The following is a 12,169-nucleotide window of genomic DNA, read 5'->3' as shown; positions in this document are numbered from 1 at the left end:
TGAAATAAATCTAGCAATCACGCAGATTCCAACATCGTTAGCAAATCAGTTCCATAGGATTATGAAATGTCTGCCCTGACCTATTCAGATTTGTGTTGAAATACTTCTGGTTTGAAACAAGTTTGTTACCGTAGGGCAGACAGAACGTGTTATACAAGTGAAATCAGCTGTATTTCTCATATACCCACAGTGTAACATGAATTGATAGCTTTGATGTCAGCCTTTGTACCTGATTGGTGTGTATTAGTTCTGGCAGGCGTGTTGCCCTAGATATCGTCCTTAGTCCCCTCCCATGGGTTCCCCCCGTTGGCTTTTGTACCCAGTTCCCTGTTCAGCATAACTGCGGTTGTACAGCACAGCTGTCAGGGCACCGCTGGGCTGGAACAGGCACCTGGGAGTAGGAGGCAAGGGATGCTTGAGCTGGTACTTGTGCTGCAAGATATGAACATCAAACGGTGTCTGTATTTAATCTGAAATCAAGTACTTAGATACGTAGAAGGATTTTGCATAAGTGCAAACTAAGGATTACTATTTATCATTATTGCCTTTTTCATCTTCATGTTATTGCAAAATAATCAGAATAACCTTTGAAGTTAGGGAAGGTACTGTTTTCCCCATTATGTAAGTGGCTAACATAAAGCACAAAGAAACAAAGTAACCTACCTAAGATCAAGCTATTCTGTGTCAGAGCCAGAAACAGAACCTGAGTTTCTCTTTGCTGTACATTTCCAGTTCTGGAAAAATTTTGTTTCCTTTAGGGAAGAAAATGCACTTACACATATCTAACATAGACACTCTTGTGCCCTCATACAAGATGCCGTTGCCTGTTTGAAGAAGGGCACTCCAGCTGAGGCCTTGGAAACAGAAGCTGTGTGTCAGTGGAGACTATTGATCTTGCTGGGGTCCTCCTGAGGTTAAAGCCCTTCTCCTCACCAGGCTGTTAACACTGTTTCAGCTTCTGCCCCGCTGGGTGCTGGCCGTGTCTCTGTCTCCTCCGGACTGTTCTGTTGGGCTTCTCAGGTTTCCACAGCCTTTTCTGTCCTTAATTTTCTTCTGCTTAAAGATGTCTCCAAATAGTTGTATCTCCTGTCTGTGAAGACCTACTTTGAGAAGGAGGTCCTTCCTGCCCAGAGCCAGCTGAATCTTCATTTAAGCAAGGATAGGGATAGAGGAAAATAGCCCCTGCTAAGGCCTCTCAGCTGGGGAGGAGAGACAGCTTTCCGCAGGAACCACGAGAAGTTCAGCTGCTCCATGGCTGCCTCCACTCGGTGGCATGGACACAGAGGATTGCAGCAGAGGGAGAGCAGTGTCTTCAGTGGTGGTGGTGTGCTGGATGGGAGCTCAACGAGGAACGGGAGTGATAGACTGAGAGGCACTGGTGCTGACTGAATGAGAGTGCCTAAGATCTTGAGGAAAAGAAGGGAAGATACTGTTCACTGCATTCCTTGGGGACCCTGGAGTGAGACAGAGGGGGATTTTTGGCTGGTCCCAAATTCCTGCTTTCTGCTTCATCACTCAATTCCTTAACAATAATTTCATCTGGGAAATACCTGGTAAGATCAACCAGTAGGATGTTAGAGGGTGGGGAAATGTAATGATTATTGTTGTCTTAAAGTTACAAAATACTTTTAAAATATTTTTTGCATCCTAAAAAGAGAATCTGGTAAAAGCTAGAAATTACATGGTGATGTAGAGATGATGACTAGGAAAAACAGGAGAGTATGAGGGAGGATTTGTGGGAAAACGTGCTTTCATGTTAGACTTTGTCCTTCTAAACTATGATAGGAAGACCTGCAGCAGATGCATACCTTTTGGAGTACCTCGGATGTTGTCTGAATTGGCATTAGCCAGACAAACACAGACTTTAGTAACCATGAACGTTTCTAAAATGTCAGAGGTTTAACTCACAGCTCTGTAGCACATGCCTTCAAATTTAAAATTACAAAATGTTTTGTGTATAAGAATGTATGCTATACTGAGTTGTACTGAAAGTCTAGAAAAATGTTCTTGAATTAAAGAAAGTAGGAAGAGCTAAGTTTTAGTACTGAACTATTTGCTACACTTGAGGATTACAGTATTAAGCTGATTCAGGACATTAAATCTAAAGTACTAGGACATAAACAGGAAGTGTAATGAAAGGTTTTGTCACAAGTCATTCTCATCTAATCTGTTTGTATTGATCTTGGGTTTTCATTTGAACAGGTTAGTTGCCTAAAATTGTGCTATAATTCAGATTTCATGGCATATTTAGGAAAATTATTTTGGAATAAACACCTCATACAATCACGTCTGTTAAATCAGTTCATATTTCATTGGCTGTTGCTAAGGTTGACAGGAAAAAAAAATATTCCTGAACATCAGTCAGAGGTGTGCAGCTTTATTGACAGGACATTAGTCCTCCATGTACCTGCCCACGCAGGAGCAGGGAACTCAGAGCTGGCAGCAGCATCATGCCTCTGCACCATGGCTGGCTCTGCTGACTGTAAACAGACACCTGGCGCTCCTCCGGGGTGCATGCAGCAAGCGCCTGCTTAGACAGGCCCAGCTGCCCTGCACTACTTGGGTTTGGCTCAGCCTTCCCACTGAGGAAACTGCTGGCAAGGGGGGAACGTGGGTTTGTGGGAGTGAGGAGAGCGCGACTGATCGGTAGGCAGCACTCCTGGGCTTCGGAACTCTTGAGGACACAAAAAATACAGGCACGTGGGATCCGAGCTGCCTTTTCTAAAAGATTTGGGGGTTGGGGGGTTTTATTTGTTTGCTCACCCATATAAAAATAGACATTTTAGTGTTTTGATGTCATTTTTGGGGCTCTATTTTTAGTGCCTGGGAATATTACAAACATGAAATATTTAGCTATTGAGTCTGTTGTTTTTAAAGTAACTTAAAATAGCTTTAAAGAAACTTTCTGAAGTATTCTTTTTTTTCCACTGCAGTGCATACATTTTTTGATCCAGTGTTTTTACAGAGGCTGGAAGAGTGCCATTATGTTAAAGCTGGTGTTACTGTTTGGTTTGATAAGGAGGAAGTCCCATTGGTCCAAGATCAGTATAAGGCAATAATGTAAACATGTTTTTCAGCCTTTTTAAAAAAAAAAACATTTTTCTGATTATTTTATTTCAATATAGATGATGTCCCCAGTATGTAGTTAAGTGCCTGAATTAGCTTTCCATTAAGCTTGAAGGCAAGACTGAGGTATACTCAAATGCAGCGTGCCTATAGAAGCAAGGTGTTTCTCTTACCTCTATAGTAACCAAGTATTTATTGGCATATAGGGAAAAATTTAGTTTTGTTTTTGAATTGCTATTCATTCTACATACATCATGACTATAAGGGTCAATTCAGGAGTGTTAGAAATTGCACTGACTGAAGATGCCGCCACTCACAGGAGAAAAGGCAGAAAGAGAAGTTGGGTTGGGTTTCTTCCAGCTCAGGAATTACTTCTGTACAAACATGACAAGCTGCTAATTCACTTCTCTGTATCTAGTCATCAAAGAAAGTGCCATTAGGAATTGCATAATCCACTGCTCTGCCAAAGAAATTACCACACATGCTTAATTTTCAAGTTTCATGTATCAGTGCAGCCTTCAGTTTTCAAAACAAAAAAGGCAAATCTAATACACACAGCCTGGCTCCGCATCAGGTGCTTGGTGGCAGCTGGTACCCCAGAGGAGGGTGAAGGTGCCAGCAGGGATTCCACCCCTCGGACTGTCTGGCCACCGGGGCAGTGAGGGAGCCCTCCTCTTCAAGACAGCTCAGAAAGCTCAAATACAAACTGTGTTTCTGACAGCAGATTTTGAGAGGTCTGCCTACTGAAACTGCCATCACAAATGACTGACTTCTAGCTGTAGCAGCATTCCTCTGGAGCATGTTATGGAAAATCAGTTTTGCAGCCCAAGCTGTATGGTGTTTTGAGGCATTCTCTGAGGAGGCAGACAGGATCTGTGATGCATCGTTGCCAGGTTGTGATGTTACTGCCAGTCTCATGAGAGTCTGGTGCTTTCTTACAGCCCAGGTTCCATACAGCAATGTCATGATGTGGAAAATGAATAAAAATTTTAGTTCTCCTGATGCGGGCAAAAACATGAAAAGATGCATCATAAAGGACACTTCATGACAACAAGTATATGAGAGTTTATATAAAAAGTTAAAATCAATACGATGATGCTAAGTGCGAGGTGGAAACATTAGTGACTGTTTAAATCTTTTCTGCAAACAATGGAATGATTGGAACTAAGTGCAATTTTTCTGCTTTGTTGAATCCAATAGACTAGAAACCAGGGATTTGCTCTTAAGCCCAGGGAAAACACTTCCGTTTTCAATTATGAAAGTTGCCTTAGGGTTACTGGTTACCAGGATTATTTTAAGTTGCACCATCTCCAACAAAAAATACAGTTCCCATTGTGTTCTACATCTGCCTGAGCACGGAGCGCTCAGTCTTCTTCCACAGAAGTTTCCTTACTAACTTCCTTGTGCATTCAGATGCCTCCAAAAATTGTATGTGAAATAGTGTTCCTTACCTTAACTTTGGTTGAAGTATTGAAGGTGGTTACGTTGTTAGGTACCATATAGTTAAATTTTATACTAATACAGAATTTGGACGTGGATTTTAATTTTAGTAAGAATTTGTCAAGCACTTACAGAAGGATGTAGCCTCACTTAAAATTTACAGGCTTATAAATCAGAACTAGGGTAATAGTTGTTTTAAAACATGCACCTATAAAAGCTTAGGTGAATGTCAAAAGTTGTTTAGGAAATGCTATTTTTTTCCTTCCATCGTTCTTAGCTACGCATAGGTTTAATGGAAAACTGGCGATAGCTCCTGCTGGAGTTCATTGTAGAGATCTGTAGAATATAACTTTAAGGTGCTCCAACCTTCTAGTTCCAGCTTAACTAAAAATGTGGGTTTAAATGCATTCAGTTAAATTGGTGTAGAAGGTGTGATTGGGATTCTCATTTGCATATATGAAAGTCTGACCTATGTCCATGGTATCCTAAAGGCTACTAACTTCTTTGTTACAAGTTCTCTGCTTATTTTTTTTCCTTTCACATTTTCTTTCCTGCCCTGAATGAATTTAAGATTTACTTAAAATAGTTTGAGTCATTTTGGTATAGTGTTTATATTGGAGGCTTTCTTCTCATTTGCTCTAGCGTGATGAAGACTGAACTCTTGCTGCGGGACAGTGGATCAGGAATGAGGTAGTGGTTGGTTGGAAAGAAATGTTCATTACTGTCCATAAAAGAGGAGAAAAAAGACCTGATGAGGTGTTTTGGTTTGGTTGGAATGTGCTGCCAGAATGCAGTAAGGGTTGAGGGCTTATTTTACGTTTTGTAGAAGATTCCTAGGACATGCTTGATGTAAGCGGTGTGTAGACAGAAGAGATAAACAGATTGCGATTGAGATCTGTGGGCCCTTGGAAAAGGCTGCTGATTTTGTTTTTTCAAAGAACAGATATCTTACTGCTATCATGGAAGCTGTTCAGGGCCACTGTGAAAAGAAATTACTTTAAAAGCAAGTAGAGTTAATTATACTTGAAAAGTCACTTTTCCAGTCTGCAGAGCATATTTGCAGTCATCTGCAGCTGAAGGCCGCTTTGCCCTCACACTTCAGCCTTCCGTCTCGTGCTGTGCTGGTGACTGAACAGTAAGGTTTCCCTCATGCTTCTGATCTCATCCTCAGTATCATTAAGATTCCTTAATGGAAAAGCAACTTTTGCAACAGATTGGCAATGAACATATTGAATCTATCACATCAAAGAAATAGTTGTAGGATGGCGTGAAGACCGCTTCTTTTTAAAGCGATCTGTATGGGCAGATCTTTGAGTCCCTGTGTAATTTTACTGACTTTGATCAGAGTCCATACAGCTGTAGTTGTTTTGAAGAATTAGGTGTTACTGTTGTGCTGTGAAGGTTAGAGGATGGTGTTTTCCTTATTTGTTGGAGACTAACATTGCTACTTACTTGGTGATATGGCAATTTAAAGAAATATTAATATTTTGGTACCTATCAACTGTAAGACCACTTGGCTTCTGATATGTGTTGATACCAGAAATTCTGTGGGAATATAGGTAATAATTTTTAAATTATTATATAGAATATTTATTATTATTATATAGAATTATTATATAGAATTATATAATTATATAATATAATTTTTATTATATAGAATAATTGTATGTTTTTCTAAAATGTTTTTATGCAATGCTTATCTAAACTTAAATACACATATTTTCTATAATTATTTACTACTGTGTGACAGATACACAGCTGTGAGTCATTTACATGAAGAATAGGCAGATTTCTAAAAAACTGAATTAAAAGTTTTAAAAGCAATATAGAGATCTGGTGGAAATTTATGTGCAAATGTCCTTTATTATATTATCTCCCCCATATAAATATATGCCATTGAAACAACATTTCAAAGCCTCAGGTTTCATATTCAAACATTTAAATATTAGAAGGAAACAACGTCTTTGCTTTCACAGTTTTTAAGGCCATCTTCTTGTGTGCATTTGTGTTGTGATACAGCCTTTAATTACACAATGAGATTTTTTCCCAAGGTGATTCCTAGTTTTGCAGCATGGCTAACACTCACTGCCTTTTTTCATGGCTGTCTTAAGGCATATAACAGTGATCCCTATGGTGTCCCAGGGAGCTCTTTGGCCATCGCGGTGTAGCACCTTTGGTATTGTGGTAGAGAGGAGTTTTCAGGACAGCTTCCAGCTGCTATAGGAAGGAGACTATCCTTCCTTCTCCTCATTCATACTGTGTAATTTTAGTAACAGTGAAGTAGGAAATGTGAAAACTCTGCATGGGTTCCTCACAGTTTGTGAACCAGGCTGGAATATTTTACCTCCACAGGACAGACTGGTGCTTGATCTGATGGAGTAACATTGGTAGTGGTGGGCTTTATCTGGGCTGGCTGCAGAGGGAAGGTATATTGGGTTGGGGGGAACTAAGGGGATAGCTGTCTGCAGGTTCACAGTGTTTGCTGATGGGAAAGGAAGATACAGGAATCATGCATCTTCTTTCTGGCTCCCGGGGAAGAGTCCTGTAATGTTTACAGACTCTTTTGCTGTTGGCTGTTGTTACCTGGTTTTGTCTCAGTTTTCTTTGATTTCTGAAAATGTTCTTTGGTAATAGGATAAATGCTAATTTTTCAGTATGGAGACAGAAAGCATACAAAAGAGGCTTTCATTTTTGAAAGTTAAATTACAGAGAAAAGAAGCAGCTTTTTCAAACATGGGCACAGATTGGAATACTTTTGCATTAATTAATATTACAAGTTTATGTTTAGAGTGGAAAAGTTAATTTGAAGGAAAAATATTATTCCTCCTGATGCCATTAGCACTGTTGGCATTCTTTGTTTTGTGTCATTCCTGGGGAGGGTTAGGAAGGCAGTGGTAGACAACCTCCACATGTGGCAATATGGAAGCTTAATTTTAAAAATCTAATTTACCGAAGATATTGTATAAGTGTTGGAAATTATTATGGCAGTGGTGCCTGAGAAAAGAAATTCCTAATGTGGTAGAAGTGCCTGCAGGGAGTATCCGAAGTGCAGGGCTGGGTTTAGCCAGATGAGTCACCTCTGACCGAGTACTAAAAGCATTCCCCTTCACAGTTTGCTCTGAAATAAGTTCTCAGTTATTTGTGCGTACCTTTTGACAAAATTCTTGCCGTACACAGGAGCTGTTGTACTTGGGTTTTTGGAACCCGAAAACAAGCTCTTTATTGATGGTGAGGTCAGGGCGCTTCTGGGAATGGTGACTTGTTGGTTACCAGCTGCTCCCCAGCCAGAAGGAGGTCGTCTCTGTTTTAATGAGTCGTGCTTTGTTTCTTCTTCGTATTTAAAACAAATACAAAAACCAAAACCTAAGACCGTTACACTCTTTGCTGTGATACTTCATTGTGATGGGATTGGTGGACTTCAGAAAAATGTTGACTAGTATTGGAATTACTGGCGGAAATGTTTCATGATAGAAGCATGTACGTGCTCAGTGCCTTCTAAATGGCATCCTCGCACTGCAGCTTGAAGAGTTGGTGGCCCTGTGAGCTGTGCTCTCCCTTTCCCATCCAAGTGGGATAAGAAGTTGGCTCTTAAGGAGTTTTCGGCCTTAGTACAGTTTCTGTTGGTTTTAACTTTTTGTTTTAGCAGGTTTTGTTTCAGATCAGGGAGTCTAAGTGGAAGTTGGAAATAAAACCCTCGCATATAAATAGTAAGCAGCTATGCTAAACTCTACTTCCAGTTACAGTAAAACAAACTTGAGCAAGCTTTGCTGATATCTTCTGTGTACAAGCGTGGGTAGAATTTGGCACAGCAGTCAACTAATTAATAATTGGATTTTCTAGAGTCTGCAGCTAATTCTGCTCAGCATATGCTATTGGGTTTTTTTTATGCTATACTTTGATTTGGGAATAATATTGAGACACCAGTGTTCACGGTCTGAAATTTGAAGCCAGTGTTGAATAGTTTGTTTTTCATTCAGTTTATATTGGTCACTAAAGAAATACCCAAATATTGGTAATGAACCTGAAAACTCGAACGAGATTGTTGAATAGTAGTTATACATGTTTAAAGTCAGCTCATCCTATGACGTGATGAAAAAATACGGAAGCTGTAGGGCATGTGTCTTGTCAGTGTAAATAAACTTTATAAGCAGAGTCCATTGATATGGGACTGGGATTGTTAACAGTTTCAGACCAACAAAGTCTTACTTCAGAAAATTTGTTTGTGCTCTGTGATGCATCTGGAGCTACTGATGGGAAGTGCAATATCAACTAAACTTCTATATTGAATTTCCTAATCTTAAGACTCATGGTTGTTTCAGACAGGACTAGAAGTTCATGGAAGAAAACACGAAAAGAAATTTATGTATGTGTGTATTTTATATTCTTCTTTAGAAAGTGCCTTGCTTTCTAAAGGTCAGTAATTACTTTTATTGACCCACACTGATGTGCCTTTTGGTGAGTTAGTTACAATGCATCTCCAAATAATACCAAGAGAAATATGGCTTGTGTGGATATGTATATGTGTATATAAAATATGTATTACTTTACTTAAAAGTAGATAAATGAGGAAATATGAACCTCTTAAGAGGTCCTATCTGGTTTTGGCTTTGTTAGCATTTCTCATCTAGCCATTTAAAGGCAAGTCAGCAGCTGGTGTAAAAGGCTAAGATGAAATACATCCAAAGAAAGAGATGGATTGAAAAAATGAATTAGTTAATAAGAGTCTTTTTAAGCTTTGGAAGGTTTTAAAACTGGGTCAATAGGTGACGTATTCTTTTTGTTCTCTTTAAGAAAGATTGATAATCTGACAACATCAAAAGTTATTAGTCATACAAAGGAAATAGAGGGCAGATAGAAATAATACTTTTTGTGGGGTTTTGGGGGCCATCTGGGCTTTTTGTCATTGTGTGTCTTGTGTTTTTCTTTTTATGTAGATCTAAAAATAAGATAGTAAAATTGTCCTTGCTGGGAAATGACTGACCATCATATGCAGCGTTTTACCCACTCATATTGTTTTGAGCTGCACATTACCACTCCATTGAGATGCTCAGTTACACTTATTAAGAAATTTGTATTTATTCTTAAATTTATAAATGTTGCTCAACAACCTGACAGTAGTAACTCACGCTGTAGGACTGACTTGGCTGTTGGAATGTTGACAACATTACTTTAAAATGTTTATAAGAATTAAAAATTAGTTCAAGATAAGCCAATCTAAGATATGTTAAGAAACAACTTTGCTTTAAAAAAAAGGAAGACATTCTTTCCTGTTTAAGGCCAGGGAAGTTCTCTGAGGTTATCTGGCAGCTGCACAGCTACCCACTAAAGGTAAAAAGCCCCCAGAGGGGATGGTCCATCATGGAATGAGAAAGCAACGATCCTTTTTCTCTGCATATTTTTCTACTGCTGATCAGCACCAAATGTTGTTATTTGGAGATTTTCTAGTAGCTCTTCGGCCTGCATAATGCCACCATTCACAAGCTTCTAATGGGAGAAAAAGCAAGTGTGCCAATGCAGCCAGAGCTGCTGAACAACCGTGTTCCTCAGGATGCCCTTGCCCTGGGCCTTGCTAGGAGTGGAGGAACAGCAAAATCCTGTTCCAGGGTAGAGGAGGGCCCTCATGATGGAGGCGTGTTGTTAACCCTTTGATTGTGAGAAGAACTAAAGTAGAACAATCAAACTTAGGCATTAGACAGCATTTGGCAGGCAGTGGTGGAAGCAATTACTGTATATTTAGCAATGGGAGGGTTGTAAATAGCTGCACCCTAGTTGTGTGGTCAAAGAAAATACAACTGAAATTATAGTAGAAAGCTCAGCCCCTCAAAACCTGCATTTTCTTAGTACATGCTAGGCACTATCTTGAACTGGTGCACAACCCACCACTTTTAATATGTATTTTAAAAGATAAGCCACTAAAATATAAATGCTGTGCACAAAAATATGAAAGTCAGAATTACCATTTCCTTGCCAGCAATTATTCAGCTTCTTGCACTCATGTAGTATTTAATATAGCTTTGTATGATGCAACAGTTTCCTTCATGATGATGTGTTTTTTAATATATATATGTATGCGTATGTTTTGAAGTCATAATTTAGATTAGAATTGTAACATGTATCTTTTAATCTCCTCGCAATGGAAGTCACAACTCTTATCCCACAGTATTGTGCTCTGGGGCAATAGCTTATTTTCTTAGTGAAACTTATTTTACCAAAACCAGTAGCGAAGATATTTCTTCTGACGGAACAAATTTAAATTAGATGGTATAATAACTATCACAAGCTCCCTTTTGTTTAAAGGGTTTATCAGATATAAACTGCATGTTCTTTTTGGTGGGTAATTTTTCACATACTTCTGTCACAGCTGAAGCTCTCTCTGGTATTTTGTTTTACCAGCTTTTTATTATTTCCTCTTACCATTATGGTTATGTAAAAATGGAAGCTGTTGTCTTTCAAATTTGCTTTCTCTTCTTATCTGGTTCTCCTGTGTCTATCCACACTGGGAATTGGAGCAAGCGAATCACTTTTAATTTCTTTTAAATGCAGTTCAACCAAAGTGAATTTGTCAGTTTATTCAGCTAGTATAGACTGGGATAATTTGTATTTCAGTCCCTCCTAAAAATTTACCCAATGTTTAAGCCGTGGGTGCATTTTATATTTTGTGGTTTTAGCATAGTTAGGCCTCATTACAGTCTTTTGAGGAGTACTTTTAGCAATATATAAGACAAGTTTAAACATAGTTCCCAAACCTGGTTTTGAAGCCAAAGTAAATGAGGTCTTGTAGTGCCACATTCCAGTGATTCTGACATCAGAGGAATATCTGCAGTAATAAATTTTTATATTAAAGTGGCTGCATTTTTATATGCCTGCAAGAAGTGAGACTGGGGTCTGCATGGAGAAGCATTAAGCTAACCATTCCAGACACTTACAAATTTTTTCATGAAAACTTCTTCCCTCTCTGGAAAAAAAAGACAAGATACTTCTATTTGTCAAAAATCAAATGTTATTTTTAAAAAGCCTCAATAAAACTAGTTATTTAATTCTGTTTAGTGTTTTATTGCTGTTTCTTGATACTGTACTGCAGCCTGTGATGTGTCTCTCTTTTTGCAAATTAAGGAGTGAGAATTATGCTAAAAATTACCTGAGCGCTGACATGAAACAAATCAAAACCCAAAAATATTTTTAAATATTAGCATAAATGGATTTGTATCTAATGTATGTTGTAGATATTTGAATACAAAACATTTGGTATTCATCACATTTTCAGCATTATTAGCAAACTTTTTTTGGTATGTTCATTCTAGGAAAAAAAAAAACAAACACCAACTTGTAAAAGTCACAGACCTGATCGATACCAGTAAACTGGGTTAAGGCAGAGGTAGCAGAGCAGGACTGCATCAACTCAGCCTTGTACAGCTGGGCTGGACTTTGCCAGCTAGAAAGAAGATTCACTTACTGTTGGTGCCCTTCTCTACGGTGACAAGGGAAGAATGTGCACTCAGCTGTCTTTGACCTGATCAGCTCTTTTGCTGTCCCTAGATTTTAAGAGGAAGAAGAGTTTAGTGCAGCCTTACAATCCAGAGTACATTTTTTTTCATCATCGTAATAACAATTACATGTTTTATAGTGCTGATTCCTTCAAATTTACAATTAAAGAGTCTTCATC

The 12,169-nt window shown here is 38.7% G+C and overlaps 1 protein-coding gene across 1 annotated transcript in view; it reads left to right on the top strand.

The window, feature by feature from the left end:
* BMPR2 (bone morphogenetic protein receptor type 2) overlaps positions 1–12,169 on the top strand; it is a 114,411-nt gene that overhangs the window by 73,253 nt on the left and 28,989 nt on the right. The window lies entirely within an intron of this gene.

This window comes from Phalacrocorax aristotelis, chromosome 5 (assembly GCF_949628215.1).
Source record: "Phalacrocorax aristotelis chromosome 5, bGulAri2.1, whole genome shotgun sequence".
Taxonomy (NCBI): domain Eukaryota; kingdom Metazoa; phylum Chordata; class Aves; order Suliformes; family Phalacrocoracidae; genus Phalacrocorax; species Phalacrocorax aristotelis.
The sequence above is the reverse complement of the archived record's forward strand: the minus strand, read 5'-3'. Positions and strand labels throughout refer to the sequence as shown.